Genomic DNA, 20,003 nt, shown 5'->3' on the forward strand with positions numbered 1-20,003 from the left:
TTTCCATAGCCACTGGTGAATGATGCATTGTGAATATATGAAAAGGACCAAGATCTGAAATCTGTTTGGGACGAGAGGGCAACTAAGGTGATTAAAATATCCTTTTATGGGTTATCAACTATGTTCATTACTATGTTCATATTTAATTTGCAAACAAAGCAATTTCTTAAGAGAAAACAAGGTTTATAATTTTATCATGAATAGGTTATAATTTAAAAAAAAATCCATCCGCGCGAAGATGAGTTTTTTCTAAGTCTTGTATGTAGTGAATATTGAGTTACGATATCACTTAGATTGAAACCAATAGTCTATTTTACTGAGTACTTATGAACTGCTCTGGAGTCAGGCGACATCCCATGCACACTGCTTCTATGTCCCACTTCACACGCGCTATTTGCTATCCCGATAACCATTAGGCGACAAAATATTCTCGCTCTCCCTTGCTTCGCATGTCAGACATGGGAAAATAAATCTATATTTTTACTGGTCTCAGCAGTAGGAACAATGAAACTGAACACGTAGCTCTATTGGGACAAAAGTTGAATCCCTAAATTCTCTTCAATGAAGATTATTTCTCCGATTTGCTGTGTGTGATGATGATGCAATAGTGAGTTTCAATCACCGTTTCACCATTAATAGGCTACGGTGCTATGCTTTAAATGAGCCTTGCCCAAAACCCAGTAAAATTAATCGTCCTTTGCTAAAATCACGCATGACTCTCGCCCCACAAATTACACGGAAACTGATTGACACATTAATGTAAATGAGTTATACACCATATTTCCAATCGGTAGAACGAGAGGATTTGTTTGGACCCACCAGAAAAACTATTTCTTCAATCAGCTTAACATTTAGTGAAAACTTTCAACCTAGTTCAAACTTGCGAAGCACAATTTAAGCTGTGAGTGTGTCACAGGCCTTCGGATAAATTGGTCAAACACTTGGGAAAAAAAATGTGGCAACGATTGAAAAAAAAATCCGCGTTTCAAACGGAGACGTATGTAATTATCTGTGGTGGATCTTGTCGTGCCCCTTCGCACGATTCTTACTTATGAATGCCTTTGATCTAAGTTGTCAGATGAAGTACCAGTGTCTCCTGGTGACGGGGTTAGAACAAGAATTACAGTACAAGCAACATTTGAAAGGCCCGCCCACGCTCCATTAAAACCCATCCCAAGCATATCCCTGCGTTAGTTTTCGTCTTTTCAACATTCCTATAATTTTAATGGTTGAAATTCGACAATCTGTGAGCGTCGCCCTTCTGCGAGGACTTCACATTGAACACTGTGGTTTTCTTTCTCGACAATCCCAGGATGAGCGAGGACTGTGGGGAAAATGGGTTTTCCATAAAGGAAGCAAAATAAACCATGTTTGTGTAACCCCAGGAATTTTTGAGAGATTCCCATTTTTTGTGTAAGAATGCATAACTATATGCAAATATTTATACGGGGTTAGAGATTCGCATTGGGCTCAAATAGCCCTCACCATTGCATTGATTTTTGTAAAGCGACATTACAGTTCAGGTTTCCATTAAACGTATTTGCATAATCAAAAACGTAAACATTTCCATGCTCCATTATAACAATCAGCATAGTAATCGTTTGCTTGCATTAATATTATACGTTATATGTAAGAGTGGTAACTTGCGACAGTCTTATTAATACAACTGAAAATGAATTTATCAGAAGCATTTTTAGTCAGCGCCTAGTCCCCCACCTGACTAACTCAATTTGAAATAATTGAAAATGACTTCAACGATACAGTCAATTTCTAGTTTCACTGCTGTCAGTTTCTTGGTAGATTAATATTTTACATGCAAAAACTTACAAAGCACGCCGACTAGCGCCTGTGCGTCTAAGAGAATGAGCTGCGTTTGAAGAGATTCCTCCAATGGTTGCAATGGGCACAACAGCCGAAATTCACCATCCTTACTATTTTGACCTGGGGATTCGGTCAGTTTTGAGCGAGACTGGCTCTAGGTGAAATGATTTTCAAATCAATTTTAAAGATTTACGTTTCACGCAATTTCTATTTGGAACTCCCCAGTGTTTTGCGCTGATTGCAGTTGGATTTTGCCGGTAAACCTAGCAGAAACTATACCCCATGCTCTATAACTACAATATCTACATATCTGCTTTCCATATTTCTTTTCAACATCAAACGACGGACCAGTGGCTGAAATGAAGAAAATTGGTCAAAAGTTGGAGGATATGAAGTTAAATTGATTAGAGCGTGATTATTTTAAATATTTGCAGTAACTTTATTCATGACTTTCATATTCCTCTTTTCATGACCTAGTTCAATCTATGTGCTAAAGCCAATTTGTCAGGGCAAATCTCAGAACGGATTTGAAACCTGCAGTTGTCCAATTCCTTTTCCTGCATGCCCCCACACAATTTTTGAGTCTGTTGTAGATCAAAAATCTAACTCCACCTCAAATATATTAAAGGTGCAATCTCCACTGCTTGCTGGGAAAGAGAATTCCACAGACCACCCACCAACCAACTGATCCCTGTACACTCACTTGTGAGAGAAGAAATTCCTCTTCCTCCTCAACTGTGTTAAATGGCACTCTTATTTTGAAACTGAGCCCCCCCCCCCCCCCACCCCGCCGTTCTATATTCCCCTACCAGGGGATACATCCTCTCAGCATCTACCCTGTCAAGCCCCACTCAGAATTTTGTTTCAATAAGATTACCTGTAATTCTTCTAAACTCTAATGTGCATACGTCCAACCTGCTCAACCTTTCCTTGTAAGACAACCCCTTCACCCCAGACTCAGCCTAGTGATCTTTCTCTGAACTGTTTCCAGTGACTCTGTATAGTTGAAGTTTCCAACGCAAGTATATACTTCCTTAAGTAAGGAGACCAAAACCGCGCACAGTACTAGGTGCGGTTTCACTAATGTGCTGTACAGTTGTAGCAAGGTTTCCCTACTTTTATACTCTATCCGCCTGCAATAAAGGTGAACATTCCATTTGCCTCCCTAAATACTTGCTGTACCTTCATGCTGACTTTTTGTGATTCATGCTGACTTTTTGTGATTCGTGTACAAGGACACCCAGATCCCTCTGTACTGCAGTATTCTGCAATCTCTATCTGTTTAAATAAAACACTTGCTTTTCTGTTCTTCCTGCCAAGTGGACAGCCTCACACTCTCCATTTAAATAATACTCTGCTTTGCTATTCTTTCTGCCAAGTGAACAGCCTCACATTTTCCCACATTATATTCTATCTGACAAATTTTTGCCCCTCACTTAACCCACCTATATTCCTTTGCAGAGCAAACTCTTTTTATATCCTCCTCACAATTTGCTTTCCCACCAAAATTTGTATCATCAGTAAGTTTGACTAAAATGCAGCTGGTCCCTTCACCCAAGTCATCAATATAATAAATAGTTGAGGTCCCACCATTGATCCCTGGACACTCACTTTGTTAGTCTGCCAACCTGAAAATGACCCATTTATCCCTACCCTGTTTTTTGTTAGTTAGCCAATCTTCTATCCATGCTAATATATCACCACGACTCTTCCCCCACCAACATCATGGGCTCTTAATTTGTGCAGTAACCTTTTATGTAGCACCTTATTGAATTGTTTTTTGGGAAATCCAAATACACTGCACCTACTGGTTCACTTTTATCCACCCTGCTTGTTACATCCTCAAAAAACTCTAAAACATTTGTCAAACATGATTTCAATTTCACAAAACCATGCTGACTCTGACTCTGCCTGATTGTATTATGATTTTCTAAATGCCCTTCTACTATCTCCTTAATAATGGATTCTAACATTTTTGGATTCTAGCATTTTGCTAATGACAGATGTTAGACTGACTGGCCTATAGTTTCCTGATTTTTGTATCCCCCCCCCCCCCCCCCTTCTTGAATTGAGGTGTTACCTCTATTTGCGGTTTTCCAATCTGCTGGAACCTTTCCAGAATCTAGGGAGTTTTTGAAGATTGCATCCAAAGACCCTTGGCTGCAGGCCATGGGGTCCAGGGGACTCATCAATCTTCAGTCCCATTAGTTTTCCTAGCACTTTTTCTCTGATTGTAATTGTTTAATTTCCTCCCTCTCTTTTGCCTCTTGATTTTCTACTATTTTTGTGATGCTTTTTATCTACCACTGTGAAGGTGGATTCAAATACCTGTTCAAAGTCTCTGCCATTTCCTTGTTTCCCATTATTAATTCCCAACCTCATCCTCTAAGGAATCAACACTCAGTTTAGCTCCTCTTATCCTTTTTATATACTTATGAAGCTTTTACTGTCTGTTTTTATATTTCTTGGTTGTTTTCTCTCATACTCCAATTTCTCCCTCATTAATTTTTTTGGTCATCTTTTGTTGATTTCTAATATTTCTCAATCTTCTGGCCTGACACTAATCTTTGAAGTAAAAACGGAACATGCCAGAAAAACTCCACAGGTCTGGCAGCATCTGTGGAGAAAGAAACAGAGTTAATGTTTTGAGTCCACATGACTTTTCTTCACACACTAATCTTTGAAGCCTTGTATATCTATTCTTTCAATTTTTTACCATCCTTAACTTTCTTAATTAACCATGTATGATGCATCCTTCTCTTAGACCGTTTCTTTCTCAATGGAATGCAATTGTTTTTCTCCTGCATGATAATTTCTGACAATTTTATTCTCACAGCTAAAATGGGTTTACTACAAAAACATAAGCATTTTTAATGTGCCTAGTTCCCCACCCATGAATAAACCAATTTTAAATATTTAAAGTGACATTATATGCTACACAGGACCATTTAGTAGATTCATTGGTGTGCAGTATCAGTTTATTTGTAAATAAAAAAAAAAAATATTTAAAGGCTTTTAAAAAGTATTTATTAGTGCCATTGTGCCTAAGGGAAAAAACAACTTAATTTTAAAAACATAAGAAATGGGAGCTGGAGTAGACCATTTTGCCCCTTGAGCGTGTCCCACCAATCAGTAAGATCATGGCTGATGTTCTGTCTCTTTTAAAAGATGGCACAAAGTCCTGTAAATTGGCACAATTAGAGGAAACCTGATATGTTGATTAATGTAGTCTGGGGGCATGGCCAGTTTTATGAGCAGGGCTAGTTCTACAGTGTTTTTTAAACATGCAAATAATAGGTTACAGCACAGAAGGAGGCCATTTGGCCAATCTTGTCCATGCCAGCTCACAACAAAAGCAACTCTCCAAGTCCCATTCCCCTGCCTTTTCCCTGTAACCCTGCAAATTTTTTCTCGAAGAACTCAATTGGACACAAAATTTGATTTTTGTTGCATGTAATTGTGGTTGAAATTTCTCCAGCTTTTGCACTAGTTTGGCCGATTTTGGGTGATTACGGGAAAAGCCACTGCAGCTTAGTGGAAATTCCTGGCCACTAAAGTAGTGAGAAGATACAACCGATTTAATAAACTGACATCACGCTTGCTGTGAAATTCAAGTGGTCGAGTTAGTCTCTTTGAAGAAACTATTTGATTTGATAATGATTTTACTGCAGATTGAAACCTGGCTACAGCCTCTTTAGTGTCAGTGCAGACCCAAACTGCTTCAGTTGATGCAAAAGTGACAGTATGACTGCAGTTTAAGTGGTGGCACGAACATGAAATATGTTGCAAAGCTACTGAATAAACCACAAAGGTCAGGCTGATATTATTAGGCAAGTATTTATTGTGTTTTGTTCTCTCCAAGCTTGAAGGAACCTTGGTTAGATGACCTTCAAATTTTGAGAACAAGCTATTTTTAAATTTTTACTTTTTAAGTAAACAGCCATGTTATACGATAACTCTCTCCCTGGGAACTGTGAGGCTGAACCAGACTCCTCACAACATTAGTGTCATATTTGATTCTGAGATGACCTTCCCACCACTTCTCTGTGCCATCACTAAGTAACATCAGGTGACTGCTCCTGCCTTAGCACATCTGTTGCTGGAAACCTCATCCATGCATTTGTTACCTTTTTTAGAGTTGACTATTTTGATGCTCTCCTGGCTGCCCTCCCATTTTCCATGCTCTATAAGCTCTGCTGCCCATACCCTAACTTGCACAAAGTGCTGTCCACCCATCACCCCTGAGCCCACTGACTTACATTGGCTCCTGGTTTAGTAATGCTTCATTTTAAAATTCTCATCCTTGTTTTCAAACACTTCCATGGCCTTGCTCCTCCCCATCTCTATAACATCTTCCAGCTCTACAACCCTTCCAGATATCAGCCCTTCTCCAATCCTGGCCTCTTGTATATTCACCATTTTAATCGCTGCACCATTGGCGGCAGTGCCTTCAGTTGTGAGGATCTAAGCTCTGGAATTCTCTCCATAAGCCTCTCTGCTTCTCCAGTTATCACTCCTTTTAAGTTGCTCCTTGAACCCTACCCCTCTAGCTAAGCTTTTTGTCATTTGCCTTAATGTTTCCTTGTATGGCTCGGTGTCTAATTTTGTTGGGTAATGGTCCAGCATACTTACTACTCGAAAGGCACTATGTCATTGAAAGTTGTTTTTTGAACAAATTATGTCTGTATTTTTTGCTTAGTATTTGGTAGTATTTTGAATGTGTACATATTTAAAAACTGTTTTTGCTTGCAAACCACATATTCACTTTTATACTCCTGGTAATTTTGTGGTTTGGAAGTTTGACCAATTTGTAAGATTTCATGCACGATGATGTTGAAATGTACCCTAATATTGCGATAATATTCTTTCTTAAATATCATGAATGGCTTTTGGTGTTATGATACTTTACTTTCAACAATTTTTCCTCACCATTTTTCTTACCTTCCCTCCCCTCTGGCTTCCTGTCTAATACAGATCCACTGACACAAATCAGCATGATAGCTCTTCCAAGTGGCAACTGGAATATGCCGTATAAGTAAGTAACATATATGAATATTGCACTCGGCGTTCAGCTCATAGCCAATATAGAGGGTCAATGTATATTTTGGTGAAACTAAGTTCATCTCATGCATTTTTTTCCATCGTTTATGATATCAAGATTTTCAGAATTTATTTCTGTAGTGCATTCCACGAACTGCAAACAGTTTGGGGAGCAGATCATTACGTTATATATTGACAACTAAGAGTGAGCTCAAATACTGGGATGAAACATCCTTGCAGTTTTGTAATATTGTATTCTTCCCAAAAAAGTAAACATTTCACAGTATTTGTGTCCAGGGCTACGGTGACTACAGTTAGAAAATATTTGAAAGATTTCCAACTGCTTCATCTGCTTTGCTCAGAATGTTAGATCAATGAAGATTATGCCTATAGATCTTGTCTCCTCAGGGATATAACACATCTCTGTTATCTGGTTTTAAAACCCTGCATTAGAGACACTGTTTCATCTTCAAATACCTGTCTGCCTTTCAATCTCATATCAGAGAGTAATCCAGCTCCCATCTAAGTCTGCACAACAATGGTCAGGAACAGGATAGACTCTTACTATGGCTGAATATTCATTTCATTCTGGTACTGTTTTGTAGGATATGACCAATAGGCTGTATTTAAAATATATACAAGTGAACATAGCACATTTGGTTTTACAGATTCATGGTACTGATCTTTGCAATCCATATCCGAAATGGAAAATGTGCTCATGCTGCAAGTAATAGCATATGCCTCACTTGTTTTAAGCAGCTGTACAGGCTTTTTTTTTTGCAAAGCTGTTCCAGCAACAATAGTCATTTTGTTGAAATTTTTCATTAAGTTGTTTCACTGTAATAGCCATGTTTTTTTTCAAGTTCATGCCACAGCTTTTAGGATAGAATTGGTATCACTGTTTTATCAGTTAAACGTGTTAACTAAAGCAAAATGATGCTATAATCTATACAAACACTTTTTAAGTATGCAAAATCTGTCTTTGAATCTTTTTAACAGTAGACCTACTAGGTAATTAAGCCATAAACTTATAAAACTCTTATTTACTTACAACTCCACTTTGCAAAGTGGTTAGCAGAATACTGATGTACATTATTAATAGATCATAACCCCAATAACTTTACTTAATCTCGGTTGTAACTTCTGGTTTTATTTGAACGAGCTGCTGTATGCCTCAGGAATTCCCACAAATATATTAAATACATCTAAATTTAGACATTTGGAACAAGAGCCAACTTCTTTGTCTATTGAATAAAAAGGGATACCACAGAATACAAAGGAATCCGTCATTGCTAAAGATCCCTTAATACAAATTGAATTGTTGGACAAGAAATTCTAAAAGCTCTTTATTCATGTTAAATAATCCCAGACATTTGTTTGTGTTAAGAGCTCTATTATGAACTAGGGCTCTGGAACTAGTACTGTTTCATGGATAATAAATCATATGGGTGGCTGCCTATTGCCATTATACTTTTCTAGCCATTAGCAATTGATGGAACACATGCGCCAAATCTAAGGGTTACTTTGCTCACATGCACCATAACCATTATAGTCTGCACAGACATTTTTCCCAGACACTTTAGTTGTCTCAATTTTGGCAATGAATTTGAATTTTTTTGTGGTTCCTACTAGACAGGGCATGGTAGCATAGTGATTATATAAGTGGGCTAATAATCCAGAAGCCTGGACTAATGATCTGGAGAAAGGAGCTCAAATCCCACTATAGAAACTGTATAATTTAAATACAATTTTTTTCTTTATTTTTTCATGGGATGTGGGCACTGGCAAGGTCAGCATTTGTTTCCCATCCCTAACTGCCCTTGAGCTGAGTGGCTTGCTAGGTCATTTCAGAGGGCAGATAAGAGAATCAATCACATTTCTGTGGGTCTGGAGTCACATGAAGGCTAGACCAGATAAGGATGGCAGATTTCCTTCCCTAAACAACATTAGTGAACCAGATAGGTTTTTAGACAATTGATGATAGAGTTTCGTGGTCACCATTACGGAGTCTAGCTTTATATTCCAGATTTATTAACTGAATTCAAATTCCACCTGCGGCAGTCATTAAAATAAATGTGGATTAAAAGGCTCGTCTCAGTAATGGTGGTCATGAAACTACAGGATTGTTGCAAAAACCCATCTGTTTCACTAATGTCCTTTAGGGAAGAGAATCTGCTTTCCTTATTCAGTCAGGCCTATATGTGACTCCAAATCCACAGCAATATGGTTGACTCTTAACTGCCCTCTAAAATGGCCTAGCAAGCCATTCCGTTGTATTCGGGAAAGCAGCTCAGCTCCACTTTCCTAAAGGTATTTGGGGATGGCCAGTAAATGTTGGCCTTGCTAGTGATGCTCATGTCCCTAAAATGAATAAAAAGAAGCTCTGTGGGCAATGGTGCCAATCTTCAGACTGTGCACTGTAAATGATGCTTTCAACAATTTTCTGATAGTAGCGACAGATATTTACTGCTGAGCTGGCAAGGCTGCACTGGCAATGCTGCACAATCTCCTTCACTGCATCCTTCTTTCCTAAGTGCCAGCTAATTAAGATGTCCAAATTGATAACTCTATTGAGCAGGAATGGTCCACTTGACCAATATAACTCTTTGCAGTGAGTAAAGGTTGGGAAATGGCAGCTGGAACAAAACAGCTACACAAAACAAAAATAAAAACATGATAACAATATGACATCAGCCATCAATGTCAAGAAAAGGTTGACAAATATTTATGAGTGTACAGAGTTGGCAAATGATGCAAGTAAAAATGATTAAAATGTCACTAAAGTGAAACTACCACGGAAAAAGAAAAATACTGCAGAATAAAGCCAATAAGAAAAAAAGCTTTCAGAGAAGGTGAGTAGTCAATTGTTCAACTTAAGGGTAAGAAGTAGTGTGCCACTGGCTCAAGATAAATTATATGATAAGCATCTTTTGGAATCAAAAATAAATAATATAGCAGTGATTAGAATGCCTAACCATCTAAAGTATATTAGTTCACACTCTAAAATGATTGATTTAAGAAACTTCCAGTAGTTGCTGTATCATCAATTCAGAAGGTGATAACAACATGGCTGCAAGTGGTGATGTCAAAGAAAGGTATAGTCCCCAGGGCCACTCAGTCCATGCTTGGCAGGTATAGATTTGCATAGATGTTTCCATTCCATCCATAGCACTGGAAGAACCCTAGACAAAGTCACAAATGGCATCCTCTTGTGATTGTGATCCTACTGCCTTATTTTTTTCAACCTATCTGAAGCCTTTAAATTGGTGAACAACATTATCCTCCTCAAACACTTCTCCCCTGTAGTCCATGTTGATGGAACTGCTCTCACTTGGTTCCATTTTAGCTATAAGATCGTTACAAGGACAGTTCCAGAAATGACTTTGCCATCAGTCTTCACTATTTCACATCCAGAGTTCCCAATGGCCTCTTTCTGGCTCCCTCCTCTTTCTTATCATGCTGCTCCTTGGCGACATCATCCGCAGATATGGGGTAGGCTTCCATATACATATTCTTAACATTCAGCTCTACCATTCTGCCACATCTCTGGATCCCTCCACTGCCTCTTGTCTTGTTTAGACTGTGTGCCTACAATCCAGTCTTAGCTAAGCTGCAAATTCTCCAATTAAACTTTGGGAAGACAGGAAACATCTTCTTTAGACCCAGCTACAAATTCTGTACCCTTGCTAACAGCTCTATTCCCCGCCCCAAGCACACTCTCAGGCTGAGCCAAACTTTTTTCAACCTTCCTGTTTGAAGAGCTCAGTTTGGGATCACCAATGACTGCCTACTTGCCAGCCTGCCTGCTCCCATCCCATCCTTACCCCCCGCCCTCCCAGTCCACACCCCCAGCCTATCTGTTACTGAAACCCCCCCAAATTGCCTTTTTTGTTAGCTCCACATTAAGTCTACTCCAACACTGTCCTGGTTGGTTTCCCATCCTTTCACTGCATTTTGCCTATGGTAACCACTTGCTTGTGGATGGAATTTAATTTCAATAGTTAATATACTAAAAATTAGTAGCATAGCGTTGATCACAGGAAGGTCTTTTTCTAAATGCATGACCTAAAAGGAAGCCCAATACAGATTCATGGAGCTAAAAAACAAACGTTCTTGGGAACGTATGGCAGATGTATTCCAGAATATTATGCCACATATGTAAAATCTGCTGGGCTTCACACCAGCAATTGGGGCCACTGGTGAGTTGGGTTTAGCCTCAGTCAATGGGAAATCCTATAAGTTACAGGTCATCTTGGAGCATGTTGCATAGAGTTATAGTCAGCTAGTCGGGCTGAATCTTGAGTATTATTCAATTTGGCCAACAAGATACTTGATTGATCCTCCAGTGAGGGTCGTAGATGTAAATCTCCTGGAATCATTCAAAAGGCAGTTTTATATGTAGTGGAGCAACTGTAGCTTTCTCTGCAAGGCTGACCTGATAGGCTGAATAGCCTCCCTCATCTTTACATAGGATCCAGTGTGTAGTTATGGTTTGTGTATTTTCTGCATTGTGGTAATATCCTATGTAGTGCCTGTCTCAGTTGAAAGTGCTTGTGGTTTCAGCCTCATTGCCTCTGTACTTATGCACATTTTATTTCTCTGCCTTTCTGATGGTGGTGCAGTGGTAATGTCACTGGACTAGTAATCCCTAGTAAAGACTAATGCTCTGGGAAACATGGTTTCAAATCTCACCAGGGCAACTGGTGGAATTTCAATTTAATTAATACAATCTGGAATTGAAAATTAGTCTTGATATCATGACCATGAAACTACATTGATTGTTGTAAAAAATCTGCCATCCTTACCTGGTCTGGCCTACATGTGACTCCAGACCCACAGCAATGTGGTTGACTCTTAACTGCCTTCTAAAATGACCCAGCAAGCCACGAGGTTCAAGGGCTATTAGGGATGGGCAACAAATGCTGGCCTTGCCAGTTATTCCCACATCCCATGAAAGAATTTCAAAAAATGACCACCTTGCCCTGTCTCTCTGTGGTAATTATGGTTTTATCTAATGTGTAATATACCTTTAAGAAGAATACAGTTAAGGAAGATCACATGATCTTGAGTAACCAATAGAAGAGTAGCACGAGCTACCTCTGTAGTTAGTAGTCAGTAGTATGGAAGTGCCTTAGTATTTCTTGTTCAACACAGACATCACTAGTTACTTGACCAGCTCAATCTTCCTACTTCTTTTGAAGGAGTCATTGAAGCTGAGTTTTTCAGCAATGGACTAGTAGTGTTGGATCTTGTAGATTCTCATTGCATGCTTACCATAGATAGAGTTGATCAATAGAAAATTCTTAGGTGGGAAACATTGTTTATTTACAAAGGTAATCAGCAACAACTACATGTGTGCTTTCACTTCAAACCCTACCTCCATACTACTGACTACAGAGGTAGCCCATGCTACTCTTCTTTTGGTTACTCGATCATGCGATCTTCCTTAACAGCATTCTTAAAGGTATATCACATGTTAGATAAAACTATAATTAAAAGTAGCCACCCTCCTTTTTGGAGGGGACGGGTGGACGGTAACTGGGATCTTTTGGGGTCGAGATTGATTCCAGATGGCGCATCTGATGGGTGATTGGAACTGAGTTTATTTTTTGTGGCAAACTTGGTAATTTGATACCAAGTGCAGTTCTTCAGGGCATTGCTGGTGAATGAAGCCAAACTGTCTCATTTGTGAGACTGAGAAGGGTAAATCTGTCACTGATGCCTTGGATTCTTCCAACTTAGATCTAGATAATCCTGAAAGATAATGCTCTAAAGCTTAGAGTGCTCCCATCGAGACAAGCACAGGACTTCTAGCTGTGTGCTTTGCTGGTAAGATGCATGGTTTTAACCAGTTAAGGCCAATAATATTCTAGGCACAGTTGGTGGCTTCTAAGCCTTTGACTATATCAATCTTTGTTTCAAGTCTCTAAACTTTTTTACGTGGGTTATGTCCATAAATTTGCATAATGGATGGAAACTTTATCTGTGTAAATTTCTCTGGTTTAAAAAATAAAGCTGAGAATGGAGAAAGGAAATTATCAGTGAAATGTTCAGTGATCCCTATGCAGAACACTTACGTAATAAAAGCAGAAAATGTTGGAAAAACTCAGCAGGTCTGGCAGCATCTGTGGAGAGAGAAACCAAGTTAATGTTTTGAGTCTGTATGACTCTTCTTCGAAACGTTAACTGTTTCTCTGTCCATAGATGCTGAGTTTTTCCAGCATTTTCTGTTTTTATTTCCGATTTCCAGCATCAGCAGTATTTTGCTTTTATCTCAGAACGTTTATTGGTTTGTTTACTGAAACAAGCTGGAGAACAGGCAAAGAAACAGAGGATAAGAAAAATAAATGACAAATCCTTGCATCCTCTGAACAACAGAACTATACCTCCCAGCAACCCATAAATGTTAGAGAAAATTAAACAGTGATAATAGTCAATGACCTTACAGTGCAGACACTGCAGGGATATTTGACATATATTAGTATAGATAAGGCCACAGCAAAACTAAGGACAGACTAGCTTGAAGCAAGAGCTGTAGTTAGCAGCAACCATTATCAAGAACTGGGTCAAGCATGTTTACGTAGTTCCAGCTTCCAGAGAAGTAGAGATAATAGTACTAAGTGTCAGTCATGGAAGTGCCAGATGCACAGCAAAATGAGACAGATGTGGTTTATGTGGTTTTAATGGAACAATGTATGTGACTAAGGTCATAAGTTCAGAAGTGGGGATGTTCGCTGATGTTCACTGATGCGCTGATTGCACGATGTTCAGCACCATTCACGACTCCTCAGATACTGAAGCAGTCCATGTCCAAATGCAGCAAGATCTGGACAAGATCCAGGCTTGGCCTGACAAGCGACAAGTAACATTCGCGTCACACAAGTCCCAGGCAATGACCATCTCCAACAAGAGAGAATCTAACCATCACCCCTTGACATTCAATGGCATTACCATCGCTGAATCCCCCACTATCAACAGCCTGGGGCTTACCGTTGACCAGAAACTGAACTGGACTAGCCATATAAATACTGTAGCTGCAAGAGCAAGAGCAGGTCAGAGGCTGGGAATTCTGCAGCAGCTAACTCGCCTGTGGATTCCCCAAAGCCTGTCCACCATCTACAGAGCACAAGTCAAGAATGTGATTGAGTACTCTCGACTTGTCTGGATGCGTGCAGCTCCAACAATACTAAAGAAGCTCAACAATCTCCAGGACAAAGCAGCCTGCTTGATTGGCACCCTATCCAGAAACATCCTCTCCCTCCACCACAAAAGCACAGTGACAGCAGTGTGTCCCATCTACAAGATGCACTGCAGGAACTCATCAAGGCTCCTTAGACAGCACTTTCCAAACCCACGACCACTACTATCTAGATGGACAAGCGCAGCAGACACATGGGAGCACCAGCACCAGGAAGTTCCCCTCCAAGCCACACACCGTCCTGACTTGGAAATATATCACCGTCCCTTCATTGTCGCTGGATCAAAATGTTGGAACTCCCCCCACCCCGCCTAACTGCTTTGTGGGTGTACCTATACTGCAGCGCTTATAGAAGACGGCTCGCCACCACTTTTTCAAGGGCAATTACGGATGGGCAATAAATGCTAGCCAGTGATGCCCACATCCCATGAATGAATGAATAAATAAAAAAATCCAAATAGAATAAAATGTCTGAAACTTGCATTGCTAGATCTTTGGTTCTGACTTGTGATGGTTCACTGATCAGCATATGCTGAATATGACTCTTGAACAGACTCCAAGTGCTGAATCTTCACAACAATAAATGTACAGTGTTCAGATTACAGAAAACTAAATTTCTTTCAACAAGTCAGAGCCCCTGGTTTATTTACAGATTTGTCTTATTCATATAGACTTTTTGTCTAAGTCCTTATTTCCACATAAATCCAGCAAAATAATAGCATCTTAGGGGTTTGAACTGTAGAGTAACTTCTTCTACCATCCTATGGAGACTGGTGTGATTTGGTTGTTATGCACGTGGCCATGGTATCATGCTGATCACTGACATTTGCAACGATGGAGGCCAGAATATAAATGGTATGCACCTGCCTTGGGCTTTTTTTAATCCAATAAGAACGCTTAAGAGTGTTTCAAAGTGCAAGATTTGAATAAGGAAATGAGCAATTTGAAAATTTCTTAAAATATCTGTTAAAATACTATGGTTGCAATTTGTTTTGATATTGAGCAGGCTCAATTTAATATGTAACATGATGTTCTGAAAGCTCCATCACTATGGTAACTGAATGCCTTAGATTATCCATTTTGTACTATGCTCCCTGTGACAGTCATTCAATAACTCAAACATTACAGTCAATCATTAATGTATTTCCAACATAACACTAACTCACAAATCTTTGATGTCTAGATTGACTGTGTCTTGTGCAATTGTTTTCACTGTCCTTTCAAGTTTGTTCAAAATTATAAACCTCCATTCTTTGTCCTTCACATTATTCATTTCATGTAATGCCATGGCAATGACCTTTGGGGAAATTACCTTTGAATTTCATTGAACTAAACAATGACTCAGTGCATTTCCAGGTTCAGATGAATAATGGATTATCATTGGTACTATATTTTTCATCCTTGTTTGTTATGTTATGAGGAAAATGAGGAGCAGGGAGACATTATTGTGACTGAATTCCAAGTTGGTTGACCTAACATGGAAACAGGTAAGATTTGGTTCAGTTGGATTTTTGAACCCATCAGTGAGTTCTTTTTAACTTTTTAATGGTTTTGTAAACTCCTTGGATAAGTTTTCCACTTTTAGTTTTGAATTTATATCATCTTGGTACAATTGCCTTGATACCTGGAGCTGAGAAGATGAGCACAATACCTGCTCCTCATCCTCCCTCAAATATCCATCAACCAACCATTAGGAGGCATGAAGGGTAACCTAGCCTTACTCTTTCTTGAAATCTTCTCTCTTGTTGCTGGGGACACCACAGTCTCCCTATATTTGTTTCCTCCTACAGCACACCTCAGTTTGGGGACCATCGGAGCAAGACGTATACCTACATCCATTCCCACAACACATGACTTCTATCCCAAGAGTGAAGTTTTGGAGGTACATTTTTCCATAGTTTTTTTCCTGGGCAAAGCTGTATCAGCATCAACTGCTACATTTTGGAATTATAGGGTAGATAATTGGAATGAAGGAAAAAAGGCCAAGTTTTTTGAATTGTAAGTCAAAAAACAGGATCAATGTACTATTCTTGGAATCAGGTAACAATAGCTCTGGCATTGGCTAATACATCCACATCCCATTGTCTTAATTTTGTCCAAGGTTAATGGTTTTTTTTTGATACTTTGGGAAAAGGCAGAATTGATTTTGGATGTAAGAAGAAATGAGTACAGAACCGCTATTGTAAGGAATGTATGGAATGCCAAAAAGTAACATCTGGTACTGGAGTGCAAGTCAATTCAGAGACTACTAAATTGGGAAACTTCAGTTCTGGCTGGCCAGAAAAAATACTGACATTTTTCCAGTTTGTTTCTGCAGTATCTAGACCAGTACCAGCTGCCACTTCCTGAAAGTTGTCTTTTTTCCCATTGAGGAATATATGAAATTAGGATGTAATGTACTGCACATAGAGCTTTCCAACAGACACTACTTTGCTGATTTAATTGCATAAAATGTGCTATATTTGTTACCTACTTCTCATTTAGATAAGTGGGTGATCTGCTTCAGATCATCGGTTTCAAGCTGTCAGGCATTATACACCTACCAGAGATACAGGTCAGATTGGGAACTTGATCCGTGGAGAGTCATGGTTACAAAGCCAAGGACCAACTGTTGTGTAACACCATGGTGTAGCATAATCTATGTTGGCACTCTAATGAGTTATCCCCTTCTAAAATAGTTAAAGAATAACGTTTCAAAATCTGCCTCAAGAACAGTTAGTTGAGGCAAATAGCATAGATGTGTTTAAGGTGCATCTAGGTAAATGCATGAGGGAGAAAGGGATGGTTAGGTATACCAATAGAGTGAGCTGAAGAGGGGTGGGAGGAGACTCATGGAGCGTAAAAGCTGACATAGATCAGAATGGCTGTGCTGTAAATTCTATGCAAGTATGTAATTCTATGTAAGTGCATTGAGAAGAATGGAATTGAACCATACACAATAAAAGGATCTTCAATCTGATTTTAGCTACAATGCTACAATTAATCTTCACCTTGTGAAGGGAATTAATCAGTTCCATGATTAATCATAATCCAGCGAAATATGTTGGAAAGGAAATCTGTGGTCCAATCAGGTCAGGATCAGGCTCGGCATTAATGTCCCTTATAATCAAAGAATCTGTTGATTTTTGCCAAGTTTCATATGTGAAGAATGACCACTTGAGGGAAGTTTGCAGCTATGGAATTGTAGTCTAGCATTAAGAGAGTGGGGGAAGAGGAAAAAACGACTTACAATTCAAATGCATGTAAAATATTAATGCGGTGAAGGGAACAGTTACTGTTGGCATCATATGACAATAGTATCAGTGACTGAGTGATTAATATACCTGCCTCTTTGTATCGATTTTCTACAAGATGGATAGCTGTTTTGTTTGGCATCCAACAATTTGGCAACAAGGCAGAAATAGTTTTGGGTGTGAAAAACAGTTAATAAGAAACTGCTAGTGCGTGGAAATGTAGAACTTTTTATCAACAATTTTGTAAAATGGCACGGTTAAGGAGCGTTACTGGAATATCAGCAGCAGTAACAACAACAACTTATGTTTATATAGTACCTTTGACACAATAAAACATCCCAAGGTGCTTCACAGGAGCATTATAAAGCAAAAATGACATCAAACCACATAGAGATGTTGGGCAAAATCGTCCCAGATTTGCACTAAGTGTGGAGGCAGGTGTGAGAAAAGATGTTTTACCCATTGGCCGCAATGGTGGGTTTTCACACTGCTTCGTCCTATTCCCACCTCATTAATTATGCAGTCATGGGAAACATGCCGGATCGCTGGCAGGCGGCCTCCAATTTGCCTGCCACACCATTACTTGCTGCATCCTCACACCGGTTGCCATATTTAAACTGCAGCTGCATGCACACTTCTCAATGCTTGCAGCCCAGGACTGCTCTAGTGAAGAAATAGCCTCAAAAGCCAAGAAGAGTGCAGCCCCCCCAATTCAGTGACATATCCCTGGGATGCCTTCTGGATGCCATGGAGGCCCACTGCGATGTCTTCTACTCCTGCTCTGGTCGCAGGAGGTCCATCAACCCCACTGCTCCGGCTTGGGAGGCAGTGACAGAGGTGGTCAGTGCCAGTGCTGCACACAAGAGGTCGGCCATCCCGTGCAGAAAACGGATGAATGATCTCATCCGTGCTGTCAGGGTAAGTCAACCATTTCATCAATCTCAACTCGCCCACTCACAAGCTCATCACATATTCACTGGTATCTCACTCTCTGCCAGCTCAAGGGACATCACTGTCCTCGCTCGCGCTCTCTCTCTCTCTCTCTCTCTCTCTCTCTCTCTCTCTCTCTCTCTCTCTCTCTCTCTCTCTCTCTCTCTCTCTCTCTCTCTCTCTCTCTCTCTCTCTCTCTCTCTCTCTCACCTTCGCAACTTCACCTAGCCTCATCCCCCTCCTCTGGAGATGGCCTCCTCATCCTGTTCATGGTCCATTCAGCACACGCGCACGCCTGACAGCCTTCTCATTTGGCCTGGCATGTGCCTTGGCCTCCTCATCCTGTTCATGGTCCATTCAGCACACGCGCACGCCTGGCAGCCTTCTCATTTGGCCTGGCATGTGCCTTGGCCTCCTCATCCCGTTCATGGTCCATTCAGCACACGCGCACGCCTGGCAGCCTTCTCATTTGGCCTGGCATGTGCCTTGCTCACACCCTCTCCATCTGTCTTTGTGCACTGCACAATCATTGGGAAAGGCCCTAGACCGGGGGCAGAATGCAGGTCATCAAGGTCCTCACTCTGTTTGTGAGTTGTGTGTTGGAGCTGGCTGGAGAGGATGTGGACCATTCTTGCACTGACAGTGAGGTCAGCAGCAAACACCCACGTAAGGATCCTGCACCACATGATCACTCTCTCAGCTCCACTGAGTCCACTGTTCTGTGTAATACGGCTGCCAAGCACTAATAATCTCCTCTTTCTGTCCTATGCACATTTGACAAGTCACCCTCATGCAACCTTGGCCTGACCCCAGTGCCGAAGAACCTTGGATGAGGACCCTGAGGGCAGTAACATTGAAAATTGAAGTCCCGTCACAGTGCTCACCCACACCCTATATCAGCACAGCCACACACACCTTGGTGGGATCTCAATGTAGGGCAGCCTCAGGATCACAATCTGGTAAGAGCAGCACACAATCTGTTCCACAGCAGGTGGAGACAGGGATACATTTGGTCACTGGCACTCGGAGGACTGCTGAAGGCAAGGAATCTGCTGAGTTCAAGTCAGATGATGAGCCTCTGGACTCGGTCCTCAATCAGTTGCTGGAGCTGCAAAGACAATCACGGGAACATCAGGAAGAGGTGTCTGGTGCACTCCTCAGGTTGCAAGGGACGATGGAGCAGTCTATTCACCTTCTGAGGTAAGGTGAGAGCACCGACATGCCGTGGTCAACATTGAGGTCAACACTGGCAGGACGGCATCCGCCATGGAGATGTTGGTCCAGGACATTGGTCCTGCAATGCTACGCGGGCTGAACTCCATTGCTGATGCCATTTTTGGCCTCCAACAGTGTCAATGTGAGAGGGGCGCGGAGCAGCTCGATCTCACTCCAGCTTCCCCATCTCCTCAAGGATTCAGCCAGGGTTTTTGGGCACCCATAGAGGGAAGGGCCAGCAGCTTGACCCCTGGGGCCATCCACCCAGGTGACTCCGGAAATATCCAGCCGATCCAAATCCCCTCTTCCTGTGATCTCCGCAGCTCCAGCTCCACAGACCAGGGAGGGTGCAGCTGGCCCACAGCAGGACACCCAAAGCAGGCTAGGGCCCTCCAGGTCTTGGCCCTCCAGAGGACACCTGCCAAGGTCATCACAGGGCATAGCAGTCAGCAGGCTGCCTCCACCTCACTGTGGGTGTCAGAAAAGCAACAAGACGTAGCGGCAGGGTTAGGAAGGTTAAGAAGATGTAGATGCACAGCCTGGGCATGGGTGTTAATCAATTGTAC

The sequence above is a fragment of the Cetorhinus maximus genome, chromosome 10 (genome assembly GCF_964194155.1).
Source record: "Cetorhinus maximus chromosome 10, sCetMax3.hap1.1, whole genome shotgun sequence".
NCBI classification, from domain to species: Eukaryota; Metazoa; Chordata; class Chondrichthyes; order Lamniformes; family Cetorhinidae; genus Cetorhinus; species Cetorhinus maximus.